General features: G+C 38.9%; 1 protein-coding gene and 1 pseudogene across 1 annotated transcript in view; one reads left to right on the top strand and one right to left on the bottom strand.

The window, feature by feature from the left end:
- The window catches only part of CNOT4 (CCR4-NOT transcription complex subunit 4), a 186,300-nt gene that overhangs the window by 139,144 nt on the left and 28,240 nt on the right, over window positions 1-18,916 (bottom strand).
- Window positions 7,676-9,727, top strand: LOC119535303 (annotated as a pseudogene).

The raw sequence follows: 18,916 nt of genomic DNA, 5'->3' as shown, positions 1-18,916 counted from the left end.
TATATATATATGACAAATACATAATTTTATGTATTTTTTATGTATTTGAGACAAAAAAGAAATTTTATATTAAAATAAAAAAGATAAACTTATAGATACTTAAGCCAAACTCTTCCTCTTCCCCTCAACACATTTTCATTTCTACAATAGAGCTGCATGATTGTGTTATTTTCAGTTTAAAGTAACGTGTATGTTATCTTTCACCATCTCTGTGTGTCAGATATACTATTAGGCATTTATGGTGATAGGCTGTTGTTGTTTTGAAAAGAATATTAATGACCAAAAATAAGTATGCACTCAGTGACCTTCAATCTATTTAAACAGGCATATTTCAGGTTCTTCCTGATTAAAAAATCTATCAGCTATGTTCTAAACACAGCTGTGCAAGCTACTTTCCCCATAATCACTATGAGTCAATCTTCTTGCATCAACAGTCCATAACGTAAAGATATGAAATTTCTGGAAAATGTCAATGTCTGTGGAAAACACAAGTGTGGGAGTGCTAAAGATGGGTCAAGAGTAGGGAGAAAATATAAATATTAATGTTTTAATTAAGTTATGCAGCAGAGTTTTTTGGTTTTTGTTTTTCATTTCCTTTACAGATTTTAAAGTCATTTGTTAGCTTAGAAAAACAAAATGTATTACAGATTATTTGTTGTATGCATAAGATTAGATTTTGGACTCTGGGAGCAAAGCAATAGTATGTTTCCCCCACCCAAAGAACTATACCAGAAATCTGCCCTCAAATTTTATACATCTATTCCTTCCCTAGACTTTCTCTACAATAACTGTTGGGAAACTTTCGACTTTCTCCTTATAGCACATTAGCACGCTGTTCACAGTTTATCATGATCACTTTAAAACTCCTTGCTTAGGAAGAGGCTAAGCCTACCTATAATTGTGCCTAGGAGTCCCCACCAGAGAGCCTCTTTGTTGCTCAGATGTGGCCCCCTCTCTCTCTCTAAGCCCACTCAGCAGGTGGACTCACTACCCTCCCCACTACATGGGACATGAAACCCAGGAGTATAAACCCCCTGGCAACATGGGAAATGACTCCTGGGAATGAGCCTGGACCCAGTGGTGTGGGATTGAGAGGATCTTCTTGACCAAAGAGGGGAAGAGAGAGGAAACAAAATAAGGTTCCAGTGGCTGAGAGATTTCAGATGGAGTCGAAAGGTCACTCTGGAGGGTATTTGTTCTAGTTTGCTAATGCTGCAGAATGCAAAACACCAGAGATGGATAGGCTTTTATAAAACGGGGGTTTATTTTGCTACACAGTTACAATCTTAAGGGCACAAAGTGTCCAAGGTAACACCCCAGCAATCGGGTACCTTCACTGGAGAATGGCCAATGGCGTCCAGAAAACCTCTGCTAGCTAGGAAGGCAGCTGGCGTCTGCTCCAAAGCTCCGGCCTCAAAACGGCTTTCTCCCAGGACATTCCTCTCTAGCAAGCTTGCTCCTCTTCAAAACATCACTCCCAGCTGCACTCAGTGAGTTTCCTCTCTCTGAGTCAGCTCATTTACATAGCTCCACTGATCAAGGCCCACCCCGAATGGGCGGGGCCACGCCTCCATGGGAACATCTCATCAAAATCATTACCCACAGCTGGGTGGGGCACATTCCAAGCAAATCCCTGCCCCACAAAACTACAAAGATAATGGCATTTGGGAGACACAATATATTCAAACCGGCACATTCCACCCCCTGGACCCCAAAATGACATTATCTTTCCAAACACAAAATACATTCATTTCATCACAATATCACAAAAACTTAAATCATTTCAGTAACAAAAGTTAAGTGCAAAATCCCATCAAAATCAATTACAGGCATGGTGGGTCCTAAGGCATAATTCTCCTTTAGCTTTGCATCTGTGGACTTAGAACCTAAGTTATGTGCTCCAATATACAAAGACGAGACATTCATAGGATAAACATTTCCATTGCCATAAGGAGAAACAGTAAGGAAAACAGGGTTAACAGGACCAAAACAGTTCCTAAAACCTGCAGGACAAACTCCATTAGATTTCAAAGTCTGAGAGTCATTTACAGAACAATGTTGCCTTTTTGGGGCTTGAGAGAGCAGGAGCCTAACCCTTCCCAAGGGCCTTTTGGGCAGCTGTTTCCTCTCCAAATGCTTGGGTGAGTGCTCCAACATATCCACACATTGGGGAGACCACCTTCTTGGCCCCACCCTCCTCAAACATCGGGGCAGCTCCCGGATTCCCTTCCATCTCCGGGGCACACGCTCAACCCCTTCAGAACAGTGGGGTGGCAGCCAGGCTCTCCCCAATTCCCTGGGAATGTGCTCCAACCTCTTTGGGACCTGAGGTGGCAAAACTCTTCCAGGGCATCAAGGCGGAAAGCCCGCCCTCGACCTCCAGATCAAACTCACCCTTTCCATGCATGTGGGCTGCTCTGCTCTCCCAGCCCCAAACCTCTTGACTCCAGACCTCAACCTCCATGGCTCTGTCTTTGAAGAAATTTTTCCTTTAATTTTTTCCTTGTCTGTCTCCTCCAGTCCAGACCGGCAATGGCTCTGTCTATAAAGATCTCACAAAAATTTTGTTGGCTTTGCATGAAGCACACAGGGGTCAAAGCCATTAGACAATAGGACTTTCCACAAATCCTTTCTGGATAATTCCATCTCCAATCTTGGCTTGTACTGAAATGGCGGCTGAGTTCCGTGTTTGGTTACATCCTCATGTTGGGCTGTAGCTTCTGGGATTCCATCCCCTGGAAGCTCGTAATTTTCCAAGCCATCAGCTTCTGGTTTCTTTGAACCCAAGAGTTCAGTTCTAAGTTTATCTCTCTCCACTCGCATTTTACTATAAGCTGCAAGGAGAAGCCAGGATACATCCTCCACACGTAGTCTGGAGATCTCCTCAGCTAAGTATTCCAGGTTGTTGCTTTCAAATTCTTCCTTCCATCTGACACCAGGACTCAATTTTGCCAAATTCTCTACCACTTTAAAACAAAGATCGCCTTTCTTCCAGTTTGCAACAACACATTCATTTCTTTTCAAGGCCTCATGAGAAGTATCTTTAGAGTCCATATTTCCACAAACAGTCTCTTTAAAGCAGTTTTGGCCTTTTCTATCAAGCTCCTCACAATTCTTCCAGAATCCTCCCCTTATCCATTTGAAAAGCCACTCCAACATGTTTGGTATCTGCAGACTCAGCAGCAAAAGCACCCCACTTCTGGTACCAAAATCTGTTCTAGTTTGCTAATGCTGCAGAATGCAAAACACCAGAGATGGATAGGCTTTTATAAAATGGGGGTTTATTTCGCTACATAGTTACAGTCTTAAGGCCACAAAGTGTCCAAGGTAACACCCCAGCAATCGGGTACCTTCACTGGAGAATGGCCAATGGTGTCCGGAAAACCTCTGCTAGCTAGGAAGGCAGCTGGCGTCTGCTCCAAAGCTCCGGCCTCAAAACAGCTTTCTCCCAGGACGTTCCTCTCTGGCAAGCTTGCTCCTCTTCAAAACATCACTCCCAGCTGCACTCAGTGAGTTTCCTCTGAGTCAGCTCATTTACATAGCTCCACTGATCAAGGCCCACCCCGAATGGGCGGGGCCACGCCTCCATGGGAACATCTCATCAAAATCATTACCCACAGTTGGGTGGGGCACATTCCAAGCAAATCCCTGCCCCACAAAACTACAAAGATAATGGCATATGGGGGACACAATACATTCAAACCGGCACAGTATTCTTATGTATTTTACAGATTCCACTTTTTAGTTTTTAGTGGGTTGGAATGGCTAGAGGGAAATACCTGAAGCTGTTGAACTGCAACCCAATGACCTTGATTTTTGAAGACCACTGTATAACCATGTAGTTTGCACAGTGTGACTATGTGATTGTGAAAACCTTGTGGTTCGCACTCCCTTTATCCAGTGTATGGACAGACGAGTGGAAAAACGGGGACAAAAATTAGATGAAGAATAGGGTGGGATGGAGGGGATGGAAAAATTCAGGTGTTCTTTTTTGCTTTTATTTTTATTTTGCAGGAAGGAAAAGTTTCAAAAATTGATCTGGTGATGAACGCACAAATGTATGACGGTGCTGTGAATAATTAATTGTACACTGTGGATGATTGTAAGGTGTGTGAATATATCTCAATAAAACTGTATTAAAAAAGTAAATGAACAATGGGGGGTAAGAAGGGAATGGGATGTTTTGGATGTTCTTTTAATTTCTATTTTTATTTTTCAGCGTAATGAAAATGTTCAGAGATTGTGGTGATGAATGCACAACTATATGACAATACTGTGAACAACTGATTGTACACTTTGATTGTACGGGAATATATCTCAATAAAATTGCATTGAAAAAAAATCTCCTTGCCTTATGCTGAATATCACACCTCTCATCTTTCTTGACTGTATATGCATCGTCCACGTACAGAGGAATACAGAGAAAAAGAGGACATAGGTCCAAGGCCTGAGTAACTCCAACCTTTTAGAGAACGCAATGGAGAAAAATCACAAAAGATACTCAGAAGAGGTAAGAGAGAAATCAGGAGTGTTGTAATAGTGGAGATTGAGAGAAGTGGAAAAGTGTGGGAAATATTCTGGCAGGAGAACAGGCCAGACATTGAAGGCAGGGAGAACAGGAATTTTCAAGTATGACTCGAAATGACTCAGAAGTATGCCTGAAAACATTCATTCATTTACTGAATTATTCACTGAGTATCTAATTCGTGTCAGGCAGTTTTCTAGGCAAAGGGTTCAGGTCAACGAGCATATCAAGAGTTCAGAGGAGATGTAAGGGCTGACGAAATACAAATTTTAGAGTCAGACATATATTTAGTAGCTAAAGCTTTGAGTTAATGATACTGCCTAGACTTAAAAATTCTTTTTGCTTAAGCCAGATTGGGTCAAATTTTCTATCATTTGCAACAAAAACCTTATAGCTGACATAATTTTGCTGGATCTTCCTCCTTTAGACTCACCTTTAATCGACTCTTCATAAAGTAGAGTTTGTGGTGATGAAAAAGTTTTAGTAATAGATGGTGGTGATGGTAGCAAAACATTGTAGATGTACATAACACCACTGACTGTAGACTTAAAAATGTTTAAAATGTTAAGTTTCATGTCATGTAAATGTTACCACAATAAAATAAGTAAATAAATAAAAATAAAAAGCAACATACAGAGTGAAGGAGGTACTGCAAAGGGGCATGAGGAAACTCATGAGGGTGATAGGCATGTTTACTATTTTGAAGAAGTAAAGGTTTCATGGACATATACATACATCAAAACTCATCAAACCGTACACACTGAACATGTGTTGTATATAGCATAGCAACAGAGATGTAAAAAAAAAAAACAGGCAACATAAAATAAAAGACAGTCAATAAAAATACAAATTTGATGCTCTTAATCTCCTGTCTTAAATCTTTTGGGATGGCTTTATATTGTGCTTTGAGATAAAGTTCTCCTCAAACCCTTATAATCCTCTTTCACTTCCATTTCCCCCTGTTGCTATGCTCCAAACACTGGCGTTGGGAAAACAGTCTGTAAACATACACTTGTCATATCACCTAGCAATTCTGTTCCTAGATACTTAACCAGGAAAAATTAAAACATGTGTTCACAAAAAGGCTTATACATGAATGTTCAAAAACAGTTTTATTTATAATAGCCATAAACAGAAACAACCTCAATGGCCACCAACATGTAAATGGATATACAATGGAACATTACCATATTACTCAGCAATAAAAAGGAAGTACTGGTAAATGCAACAGGAATGAATCTCAAAAGCATTATGCTAAATAAAATAAGCCAATCATAAAATAATCCATTTATATAAAATTCTGTAACTGCCAAAACAACCAAAGCTCTGTTGACAGATTCCAAGGAAGACCCTGGGGAATAGGTACTGAGTAGGAAAGGGCATAGGGAATTCTGTGAAGTGATGGAAATGTTCTATAGTTTCACAGAGCTGGGGGTTAGCCAGGTATATACATTTGCTTAAACTTAATGAAGCATCACTTAAGATTTATATATTTCACTGTATGTAAATTACATCTCAAATTTAAAAAAAAATTTTTTTTAAAAAGCATAAACAAAATCTCAAGTTATCAACTTTCCATGCCTGCAGAACCCTTAGTTAGGCCTACACTTCGAGACTCTTGGGTCCATAATGACTTTTATTACTCAGTAATTGTCTTATGTAACCTATAATAATCTTGTCACTTAGCTAGTTTAAATGCTAGTCCCTTGAAAGCAGTGTCCCTACACCTACCAGAGAACTGGAAGGCACACTTACTAGCCAAATGAACTCTTGCTTTATAAAATATTATATTAAATGATCACTACAAGTAGGTCATGGCACAAAGTATAGTACTTAAGTAACCATTTCAAACTAACCTTAAAAGATAATGACTGCAAAGAAGGATCCAAGATGGCTGACTAGGGAGAAGATGGGTTCAGTTCTCTCTCAGAAAACAAACTGGGATCAGGCAGAAACTGTCAGCAACAATGGATTTGGGACTCTGGAGATTGGGGTGAGTGCTCTACAACACCCAGGAAAGTGCAGGACAAGAGATGGAGAAGCTGCAGTGAGAGACCTCCTCAGCCCCTACTCCTGACGCCCACCCCCCACTCTCAGAACAGAAAGCATCTGGTTCTCCAGACTCTGAAAGGTGGGCAGCTCCAGACAGAAAAGGCAGCAGAGGTCCACTCTCCCAAGAAAAGGTGGGACATAATCTAGCACTAGGCCAGCTTTTTGTCAGTTAATTTGGACTGCTGGGACCACTAGCAGTTTAAATCTGCCACACCCACAGTGGCTTTGCCATTGTCTGGAGTTGGCAGGGAGCTAAGACATGCTTTCAAAGGGCTGAGGGGAAGAGGTTGCTGAAGAGTGTCAACTGCTGGCAGGCAAGGAAAGTGTACCTCCAGGAAGACATCTAAAAGGCTTTTGGGCAAAGAGGGCCATATGCTGGACAGGCTGGGAAAATGCACCCTTGGGGAGTAGAATTAAAGAATATTAGGCATCTTTACCCAACCTTCTCCCTGGAACCCTGTGGAGCTGGTGTGAGTCCCCTTCATGGATCCTTGGTCCAGCCCTGGTTGGGTAATACTGACAAACCATTGTCAAAGAAGAGCATTAATACAAATCCAATAAACAAAAGCTCTGATGAGCGAGAGTCCGACCTTCAGAGTAAACTCACCAAGATAATCTAAAGCCCAGACATCAATAAGAAATAAGAAGCCATATTCAGAAACAGGAAGATATGGCCAAGTCAAAGCTGCAAATCAAAATGTCAGAGGAGATACGGTATCTGGAACAAGTAATCAAAGATGTACAAACAAACCTCCTAAACAAATTTAAAGAGATGGCTAATGAGATAAAGGATATTAAAAGGACAATGGGTGAGCATAAAGAAGAATTTGAAAGCATGCTAAGAAAAATAAAAGATCTAATGGGAATCAACAGCACAATAAATGAAACTAAAAATATACTAGAAGCACACAACAGATTAGAAGAAAGGATCAGCGAGCTAGGAGACAAATCATCTGAATTCAACAGAAGAAAGGATCAGCAAGCTAGAAGACAGATCATCTGAATTCAAACAGACAAAAGGACAGAGAAAAGAATGGGAAATTTGAGCAAGATCTCTGGGGACTGACTGACAACAAAAAGCATACAAACATTCGCATTATGGGTATTCCAGAAGGAGGAGAGAAAGAAAAATCGGCAGAAGGAACATTTGAAGAAATAATGGCCAAGACTTCCCAACTCTTACGAAAAGTACTGATACCACGTCCAAGAAGCGCAATGTACCCCCAACCAAATAAATACAAATACACCTACTCCAAGACACATATTCATCAGAATGTCAAATGCCAAAAATAAACAGAGAATTCTGAAAGCCGCAAGAGAAAAGTGATTCATTACGTACAGAGGATGCCCAATAAGACTAAGCAGAGAGTTTTCATCAGAAACCATGGAGGCAAGAAGGCACTGGTATGATATATTCAAGATAATGAAAGATAAAACTTGTCAGCCAAGAATTCTCTATCTGACAAAACTGTCCTTCAAAAATGAAGGAGACTGCAGTCATTAAATCATTACTTTTTCATTAAAAAAAAATGAGGGAGAGTTTAAAATACAGATAACAGAAACTGAGAGTCTGTTAACAAGATACCTGCTCTATAAGAAATAATCAAGGGAGTCCTGCAGGCTGAAAGGAAAGGACCAGCAAGGGTAACTAAAAGGGCAAAAAGAGACAAAAATAAGATATGACATATAAAAACCAAAGGATAAAATGGTTGAAGCAAATTCTGCCCTTACAATAGTGACATTGAATGTTAGCGAATTAAACTCCCCAATCAAAAGACACAGACTGGCAGAATGGATTAAAAAAAATATATATATATGAGCCATCTATACGCCGTCTACAAGAGACACACCTCAGACCCAAGAATATAAATAGGTTGAAAGTGAAAAGCTGGAAAAAGATATTCCATGCAAACAGTAACCAAAGAAAAGCTGGGTTAGCTATAGTAATTTCATACAAAATAGACTTTAAATGTGAAGCTCTTGTAAGAGACAAAGAAGAACATTATATGTTAATAAAAACACTTCGCCAAGAAGAAATAATCATAAATATATATGCACCTGAGTAGGGTGCCCCAAAATAGATGAGGCAAACACTAGCAAATCTGAAGGGAGAAACAAACTTATCTACAATACTAGCTGGAGACTTCAATACACCACTCACATCAATAGACAGAACATCTAGACAGAGGATCAATAAGGAAATAGAGAATGTGAATAATTTAATAAATGAACTAAACCTAACAGACATATACAGAACAATACCCCAAGACAGCAGGATACATATTTTTCTCAAGTGCTCATGCATCATTCTCCAGGACTGACTACATGTCAGGTCAAAAACAGGTCTTAATAGCTTTAAAAAGAATGAAACTGCCCCACAACAGTGCTGCCTCACCACAGGAGATCTGTAAAGGTGGTGACACTGTGTGTGGCCCAGGCGGCCCGAAAGAAGGCATGGGCATGGATTGGGTGGCTGCATCCTAGCCCAGGACTCAGGCCACTGCCTAGGTTGCCCCAGGGGCTCCATGGGGGCACACATGCCACCGTGGCTCCAGAGACCCGAGGCACCCATGAGGCTGGCGATGCGCAGACAGCTGTGCTTCTACAGCCCACACTCGCCCTCCTGCTCCTGCCAGCTAGTCTCAGGTGCCATGGAGAGGCCCAGACCACCGACTGGAGGGCCACACTTAAGACCATCAGGAATGGCATTCAGAAGATAGACATGTACCTGAATGCCACCTTGGACCTCCACGGAGATGAGGACAGGCTCTGTCATTACAAGTGCAATGATGGATCTAAGCCTTTCCAACATTATGGTTATAAACACTCCCCACCAAATGAACGTGGCTCTCCAATGTTTGTTGTTCATCTTTACACTGGCATCCCTTCACTGACAAAGTGCCGCAACCAACATGATAGGTGCTACGAGACCTGTGGCAAAGGCAAGAAGGACTGTGATGAGGATGGTACTGCCTCTCCAAGATCTACTGAAATGTGCAGAAAACACTAGGACTAGCTCAGCATGTTCAGGCATGTGAAACAACAGTGGAGCTCTTGTTAGACAGTGTTACATATTTAGACTATAAACCAAACCTGGACAGCCAAAGGGCTGCATGAGGAGGTCGTCATGAAGAAAAAACTGATCTCTAAAGAAGATGCTGACAGCTGGTAGCAGCAGATGAGCACAGGAAAACATAACCTTGAACAAAGAACTAATGTTTTTACAGCATAAAGCTGCTTTATTTTGCAAAATGATTATTTCAAGACCTTACAAGACTTTATGTTTTGACATTAAAACCTCAGGCTTAAAAAAAAAGTGGGGTAGGGTAGGGAGATCATGCCTTCCTTAGCAGGTATTTTCCTGGGTGATGCAGCCTTAGTATGCCAAACTGCCTCGACCCATTCCAGTAATTGCAACTATATTTACAAAAAAGGAAGTCAAATGTAAAAGTTAATTATAAGATAGGTTATCAACATTATCTTACTTGGAAATAGGGGAAAATTCTCACTTAGATATTTGTTTACTATGAGATTTTAAAATCCTTTATGCACATAATAAGCTATTTCTTTTACAACCTGCTTAGCATATGAATATGTCACATTTCTGTTAATGACAAGCCTAGTTACTCAAACAAGGTTTCCATGTGTATTTCTCTTGTAAACTTGTAAACTTCAACCGGTTACCTCTTAGGGGAGCAAAACAGGGCATCTTACGTATTATATAATATGCACAGAAAATGATATGAATGAGATTCAGAAGTACAATCATTCCCATTTTATGAACCCATTTACACGACACGTGTCATGTTTTACTATAATCTTTGCCTAACCTGCATAAAAGATTGATTCAATGAGACAAATGAAAAGCTTTTTACTATAATACACTTCAGAGCCCTATATACTGATATGTTTGTTGTTTATTCCCTAATACTTGTTCCAGATTCTGGGATATTTTTTAAATATCCATTAGTGTTTTTAGTAAAAATTGTTCTTGATGATGCTATTTCAAATTTTGAGTGTGGAATTAAAAGGGATGGATACAAAAGGGCAAAACAGAAAAAATTACTTTTTACAGTAACTCTCTTATTTACTCTGACAATTATTAGAAGATGACAAAGCGAAAAAAAGATCAAAATTATACAAAGCAAGGGAAATCAGTAAATACTTTGACACAAATTAAAATGAGAACATAACATAAAAAACTTTAGGGGATGCAGTGAAGGCAATGTTGAGAGGGAAACTTATAGCCCTAAACACCAACATTAAAAAGGAAGAAAAGGATAAAAATGAAAGACGTTAACTACACATCTGGAGGAACTAGAAAAAGAACAGCAAACTAATTCCAAAGCAAGGAGAAAGAAAGAAAGAACAAAGATTACAGCAGAAATAAACTAAATTTAGAACAAAAAAACAAAAGAGAATCTACAAAACCAAAAGCTTGTTCTTTCAGAAGATTGACAAATTGACAAACCCATGGCTAGACTGACAAAGAAAAAAGAAGAGAACATGCAAACAAATAAAATCAGAAATGAGAGGAGAGACATTACTACTGACTGCAAAGAAATACAAAAGATCATAAGTGGCTTTTTTTTTTTTTTTGAAAAAGATCACAACTTTATTTTCATTAACTTTTTTTTTTTTTTACTTTCAAGTTTTGGATATTATTTTTTAAAATTCAATTTTACTGATACATATTCACATACCATACAGTCATCCAAAGTGTACAGTGGTTCACAGTACCATCATATACTTGTGCATTCATCACCCCAATCTATTTTTTGAGCATTTTCCTTGTACCAGAAAAAGTAAAAATAAGAATAAAAAATAAAAGTAAAAAAGAACACCCAAATCACCCCCTCATCCTATTTTTCATTTAGTTTTTGTCCCCATTTTTCTACTCATCCATCCATACACTGGATAAAGGGAGTGTGATCCCATAAGGCTTCCACAATCACACTGTCATCTCTTATAAGCTACATTGCTATACAATCATCTTCAAGATCAAGGCTACTGGGTTGCAGTGTGATAATTTCAGGTATTTACTTCGAACTATTCCAATGCATTAAAACCTAAAATGGGTTATTTATATAGTGCATAAGAATGCCCACCAGAGTGAACTCCCAACTCCATTTGGAATCTTTCTGCCACTGAAACTTTATTTTGTTTCATTTCACATCCCCCTCTCATTAACTTTTTATTTAATTGTTTTTTTTAATAATTCAATTTCATTGAGATATATTCACATACCACGCACTCATACAAAGCATACAATCAATTGTTCACTGTACCATTATATAGTTGTGCGTTCATCACCAAAATTAATTTTTGAACATTTTCATTACCACACACACAAAAGTAATAAGAATAAAAATTAAAGTGAAAAAGAACAATTAAAGTAAAAAAGAACACTGGGTGCCCTTTTTGTTTTCGTTTTTGCCCCTGTTTTTCTATTCATTCATCCATCCATCCATACACTGGACAAAGGGGAGTGTGATCCACATGGCTTTCCCAATCACATTGTCACCCCTCATAAACTACATTGTTATACAGTAGTCTTCAAGATTCAAGGGTTCTGGGTTGTAATTTGATAGTTTCAGGTATTTACTGCTAGCTATTCCAAGTCATTAGAATCCAAAAAGGGTTATCTATATTGTGCATAAGAGTGCACACCAGAGTGACCTTTTGGCTACTTTGGAATCTCTCAGCCACTGAAACTTACTTCATTTCATTTCACATCCCCACTTTGGTCAAGAAGATATTCTCCATCCCAAGATACCGGGTCTAGATTCCTCCCCGGGAGTCATATTTTCATTAACTTTTTTTTTTAACTTTATCTTGAATTTTTTTTTTAATTTTATTTTGAAATATATTCAAAGTTATAGGAACAGTTGCAAAAACAATACAAACCCCATACACAGAACTCCAGCATTCCCTGACCCCTCTCCCCTGATACCCTGGATCCACTAACTTTAACATGTTGTCACACCGCTATTTCTTTCCCTCCCTCCCTCTCTTCCTATCTATCATCCGTCATCTATTGCTCTGTCTTCTGAACATGAGAGCTAGCTGCACACATCCTTGAACAAAAACTATAATTCACATATATAATTCCCGTGAATAAGAATATTCTTTTATGCAATCCCATTAAGCGCAGCTAAGAAGTACAAGAGATTCAACAATGACACAAAGCTTACATTCTATATTTCCTTTTCCTTATGTCTCAACTGTGTCCCTTTAAGCCTCCTGTCCTCCATCCTCAGATCCCATCCAGGGTCATCCTTGGCACTGAACTGTCATCTATTTAGACTGTCTTCCCCCCCACCCTCAATTGTGGAAACATACATACAGCCTAAATCTTCCCATTCTACCCCCTCCCTAGCCTTCCATTAGTGGGATTAATCACATTTAGAATGTTGTCATGCTATCACCTTCCCACCATCCATTACCAGAAATTTCCCTGCACCTCAAACAGCAACCCTACACTCATTTCTTAACTCCCCATTTGCCCTTTCCCCCATTTCTCTTAACCCATAGTCTACTTTTCATCTCTATGGTCATATTCTCTGATAATTTCTTTGTGTTTACTGTGAGGCTTAAAATTAAACTCTTCAATCCATAACAATCTTGTTTTTCTTTGATACCAACTTAATTTCAACAGGACACATAAACTATGTACCTATACTCTTCCATTCCCCCACCTTTAAATATTTCCTGTCAAAAGTTACATATTTTACATTGAGTTCAAAACCACTGATTTGTCATTAGAGTTTGTGTATTTTGTATCATGTAGGAAGTAAATAGTGGAGTTACAATTCAAAAATTATTGACTTCAATTTGTATTCCATTGTGGTCAGAGACTGTGCTTTTAATATGTTCAATTTCTTTTTTTTTAATTTATTGAGGCTTGTTTTATGTCCCAGCATATGGTCCATTCTGGAGAAAGTTCCATGATCACTAGAGAAAAATGAGTGTCCTGATGATCTGGGATGTAAGGTTCTATATATGTCTGTTAAAATTCTCTATATCTCTTTCTCCTTTCTTAGTTTCTCTGTTGGTAGGGCTCCTTTTAGTATCTGAAGCAGGGCAGGTCTTTTATTGGCAAACTCTCTCAGCATTTGTTTGTGAAAGATTTAAGCTCTCCCTCAAATTTGAAGGAGAGTTTTGCTGGATAAAGTATTCTTGGTCGGAAAATTTTCTCTTTCAGAGTTTTAAATATGTCATGCCACTGCCTTCTTGCCTCCATGGTGGCCGCTGAGTAGTCACAACTTAGTCTTATGTTGTTTCCTTTGTATGCGGTGAATTGCTTTTCTCTTGCTGCTTTCAGAACTTGCTCCTTCTCTTCAGTATCTGACAGTCTGATCAGAATATCTTGGAGTGGGTTTATTTGGATTTATTCTATTTGGAGTTCGCTGGGCATTTATGCTTTGTGTATTTATATTGTGTAGAAGGTTTGGGAAGTTTTCCCCAACAATTTCTTTGAATACTCTTTCTAGACCTTTACGCTTCTCTTCCCCTTCTGGGACACCAATGAGTCTAAAATTTGGAAGCTTTATTTTATCTATCATATCTCTGAGATCCTTTTAGATTTTTTTTATTTTTTTCTTCATTCTTTCTTTTGTTCTTTCATTTTCTGTCCTGTGGACCTCTAGGACACTGAATCGTTGTTCAACTTCCTCTACTCTTGTATTATGAGTATTCAAAGTGTTTTTAATTTGGCCAACAATTTCTTTTATTTCCATAAGATCTTCTATTTTTTAATTTAATCTTGCAATTTCTTTTTTACGCTCTTCTAGGGTCTTCTTTATGTCCCTTTTATCCTGTTCCATGGTCTTCTTCATGTCTTTTATATCCTGTGCCATGTTTTCGTTCCTCGATTGTGATTGTTTGATTAATTGTGCCAAGTGCTGTGTCTCTTCTGATATTCTGATTTGGGTGTTTGGGATCAGGTTCTCCATATCGTCTTGTTTTATCATATGCATTAAGATTTTCTGTTGTTTTTGGCCTCTTGGCATTTGCTTTGCTTGATAGGGTTCTTTCGAGTTGTTAAAAAGAAAAAAAAATACCAGTCTAATTTTTCAGAAATACAAGTTGGTGGTGTACACTTTCCCCAGCTAACCAGCAGATGGCGTCTGCAAGTCACCAATACCCCTCGAGTCAGTTCTCCCCAACTCTGTCTCTGTGGTGTGTGGGAAAATGATTTTTGTGGGGTTCAGTTGGTGAACTCAGTTTGGGTTTGTTGTTGGGAGCTGTCCACCCTGAACGTGGTGCGTGTGTCTGGGTGGTCAGGGAGGCTGGGCCGCTTTAATATTCAAACCTCCCAGGTGTTCCCAGAGACTCAAGGCTGTGGTAAGAGTCTAAACCTTCATTTCAGCAAAACTGAAAGGCTTAGACTTTCTCTGTTGCTGACCCACAAACCACCAGCATCGACGTAGCATCCCTGGGTTTTCCGAGCGGGCCCCCCTTCTCAGCTGTGATCTTCCAGGACCTCTGCTGAAGGAAGGCTGTGCTACGTCACTAGTGCTTGTCATCCCTCAAGGGAAGCCCCGGGCCGCCAGGCTGTGCAGGAGCGCTCTCTGCCTGATGCAAAGATTAGCCTATAATCTTGACTGGTGTAAGTTCTGAATGGAAGGCAGGTAGTAGAGCTGGGCCCCACCCCTTTCCTCTTAGAGAAGACAGATGCCTTAAGGGGAGGTCATTAGCATTTCAGTGGTCTCTCTCTGCCTGTGCCACAACCTTGTCTGGGTCACAGAACTGGGAACTGAAAATGGCCAAGGCTTTCTCTACTGAGTTGAAAAAGGAACAGAGCTAGTCCGAGGCGACCCTCCGGCTTTCCAAGGTTAGTCATCACCCAAAGCCTCTGTCTCCTTGTTGGGGATTCGTACCTCGTAGTGAGCAGTTCACACTCACTAATTAAAACCCCAGTTGGAGCTCAGCTGAGCTATATTCGCTTGCTGGGAGAAAGCTTCTCTCTGGCACCACGAGGCTTTGTAACTCAGGCTGTGGGGGAGGGATCTCCCAATCTGGATCCACAGTTCTTACTTACAGATTTTATGCTGTGATCTCAGGCATTCCTCCCATTTCAGGTTGGTGTATGATGAGTGGACGGTCACGTCTGTCCCCCTGCAGTTATTCCGGATTATTTACTAGTTGTTTCTGTTTTTTTTTTAGTTGTTCCAGGAGACTACTTAGCTTCCACTCCTCTCTATGCTGCCATCTTAGATCCTTCCTCCCATAAGCGGATATTAAGAACAACTGTACACCAACAAACTAGACAATTTAGATGAAATGGACAATTTTCTAGAAACACATAAACAACCCACAGTGACTCAAGAAGAAATAGAAGACCCCAACAATTACAAGTGATTGAATCAGTCATCAAAAACATCCAAAGAAAAGCCCAGGACCAAATGGCTTCACAGGTGAATTTTGCCAATCATTCCAAGAAAAATTAACGCCAATCCTGCTCAAGCCCTTCCAGAAAATTGAAGGAGGGGGTGGGAATGCTACCTAACTCATTCTATAAAGCCAACCTAAACCCTAATACCTAAACCAGATAGAGATACTAAAAGAAAGGAGAATTATAGAACAATTTCTCTAATGAATATAGATGCAAAAATCCTCAAAAAGTTTTTGAAAATCAAAACCAACAGCACATTAAAAGAACTTGACACCATGATCAAGTGGGTTTTATCCCAGGTATGCAAGGGTGTCTCAACACAATCAATGTAATACACCACATTAACAAAATCGAAGAACCAATGTGAGCAATTGATGTATAAAAGGCATCTGAAAAAATCCAGCATCCCTTCTTGATAAAAACACTTAGAAAGATATGAATCAAAGGAAACTTTCTCAACATGATAAAGGGCAAATATAAAAAACCCACAGCTAACATTGTACTCAATGGTGAAAGACTGAAAGCTTTCCTATTGAGATCAGGAACAAGACAAGGATGCCCACTGTCACCGCTGTTATTCAACATTGTACTAGAAGTTCAATCTAGAGAAGTTATGCAAGAAAAAGAAATAAAAGGCATCCAAATCAGAAAGGAAGAGGTAAAACTTTCACTATTTGTAGACGATATGATCCTATACCTAGAAAGTCCAAAAAAAAACCAACAAAGTTACTAGACCCAAAAACGAGTTCATCAAAGTGACAGGATACAAGATTAACATAAAAAAATCAGAAGTGTTTCTATACACCAGTAATGAGCAATCTGAGGAAGAAGTCAGGAAAAAAATTCCATTTACAGTAACAACTAAGAGAATCAAATACCAAGGAATAAACTTAACCAAAGATGTAAAAAACCTGCATTCAGAAAACTACTAAGCATTGGTAAAAGAAATCAAAGACATTCTGTGTTCATGGATTGGAAGACTAAATATTGTTAAGATGTCAATCCTACCCAAATTGATTTACAGATTTAATGCAATTCCAATCAAAATTCCAACAGCCTACTCTGCAGAACTGGAAAAGCCGATTACCAAATTTACTTGGTAAGGGGCCCTGAATATCTGAAAATATCTTGAAAAAGAAAAATGAAGTTGGAGGACTCTCAGTTCCTGACTTATTACAATACTAAAGCGATCAAAACAACACGGTCCTGGCATATAGACAGATATACTGACAAACGGAATGGAATTGAGAGTTCAAAAAATGACCCACATATTTATAGTCAATTAATTTTTGACAAGGCTGTCAAGTTTACTTAACTAGGGCAGAACAGTCTCTTCAACAAACAGTGCTGCAAGAACTGTATATCCATACCCAAAAGAATAAAAGAGAACCACTATCTCACACCTTATACAAAAATTAACTCAAAATGGATCAAAGACCTATATATAAAATTCAGAATCATAAAACTCCTAGAAGAAAATGTAAGGAGCATCTTCCAAGATCTTGTGGCAGGTGGTGGCTTCTTTGACTTTACACCCAAAGCACAAGCAACGAAAGAAGAAAAATAGGTAAATGGGACCTCCTTAAAATTGAAGACTTTAGTGCTTCAAAGGGCTTTGTCAAGAGGGTGAAAGGCAGCCTACTCAATAGGAAAAAATATGTGGAAATTACATATCCAATAAGGGTTTAACATCCAAGATATATAAAGAAAATCTACAACACAACAATAAAAACACAACCCACTTTAAAAATGAGCAAAAGACTTGAACAGACATTTTTCCAAAGAAGATATACAAATGACCAAAAAGCATATGAAAAGATGTTCAACATCAGTAGCTATTAGGAAAATGTAAATTAAAACTACAATGAGATATCATTTTCCACCTACTAGAATGGCCACTATTAAAAAAACAGAAAACTGCAAGCGTTGAAGAGGATGTAGAGCAACAGGAACATTAGTTCACTGTTGGTAAGAATGTAGAATGGCACAGCCACTGTAGAAGACAGTTTGGCTGTTCCTCAGTAAGCTAAGTACAGAACCACCATATAATCCACTAATCCCACTACTAGGGACCTACTCAGAAGAACTGAAAGGTGGGATGCAAACAGACATCTGCACACCAATGTTCACAGTGGCCTTATTTACAATTGCCAAAAGGTGGAAACAACCCGGGGATCCATCAACCAATGAATGGATAAACAAAATGTGGTATATACATATGACGGACTATTATGCAGCTGTAAGAAAAAATGGTGTCCTGACACATGTAACTACAAGGATGAATCTTGAGGACATTATATTGAGTGAAATAATTCAGACACAAAAGGAAAAATATTATATGACCTCACTAATATGAACTAACTGGCAAACTCAAGGTGTTAATACCTAGAACACAGGTCACCAGAAACCAGAATGTGGGCAGAGAATGGGGAGCTGATGCTTAGTTTGTGCAGAATATGTAAAAAGGTCAGTTACACATGTTTGAAAATAGATGGAGGTGATAGGAACACATTATAGTGAGTGTAACTAACAGCAACAATATGTGAATGTGATTGTGGTTAAAAGGCAACATTTAGGGTTGTGTATGTATTAGAAGTAAAGCCAGAGGAAAAAACATGTATAACTCAACAGGAAAAAATATGTGGAATATATTTCACATAGTAAAACACAGTAAACCCTTTCAGGGTGAAAATGTTCTAGAAATGATTGTGATGAGGTATGCACAACTCTGTGAATATACTAGAAGACAGTGATTGTAGACTTTAGATGGATTGTATGCTATGTGAATTTACCTCAAAAAAACTCCTTTTAAAAAAAAATGATTGGCTCCTAAAGACATTAAAGAGAGAAAAAGATTAACCGTGCAATTCCCACGGTAGGTGTTAAAATTTATAAATATGATTTATTGTCTTACTAATACAGAAGAACGTCAAAAAAAAAAA

This window comes from Choloepus didactylus, chromosome 5 (genome assembly GCF_015220235.1).
Source record: "Choloepus didactylus isolate mChoDid1 chromosome 5, mChoDid1.pri, whole genome shotgun sequence".
NCBI lineage: Eukaryota > Metazoa > Chordata > Mammalia > Pilosa > Megalonychidae > Choloepus > Choloepus didactylus.
This window is presented reverse-complemented; position numbering and strand designations above follow the sequence as displayed.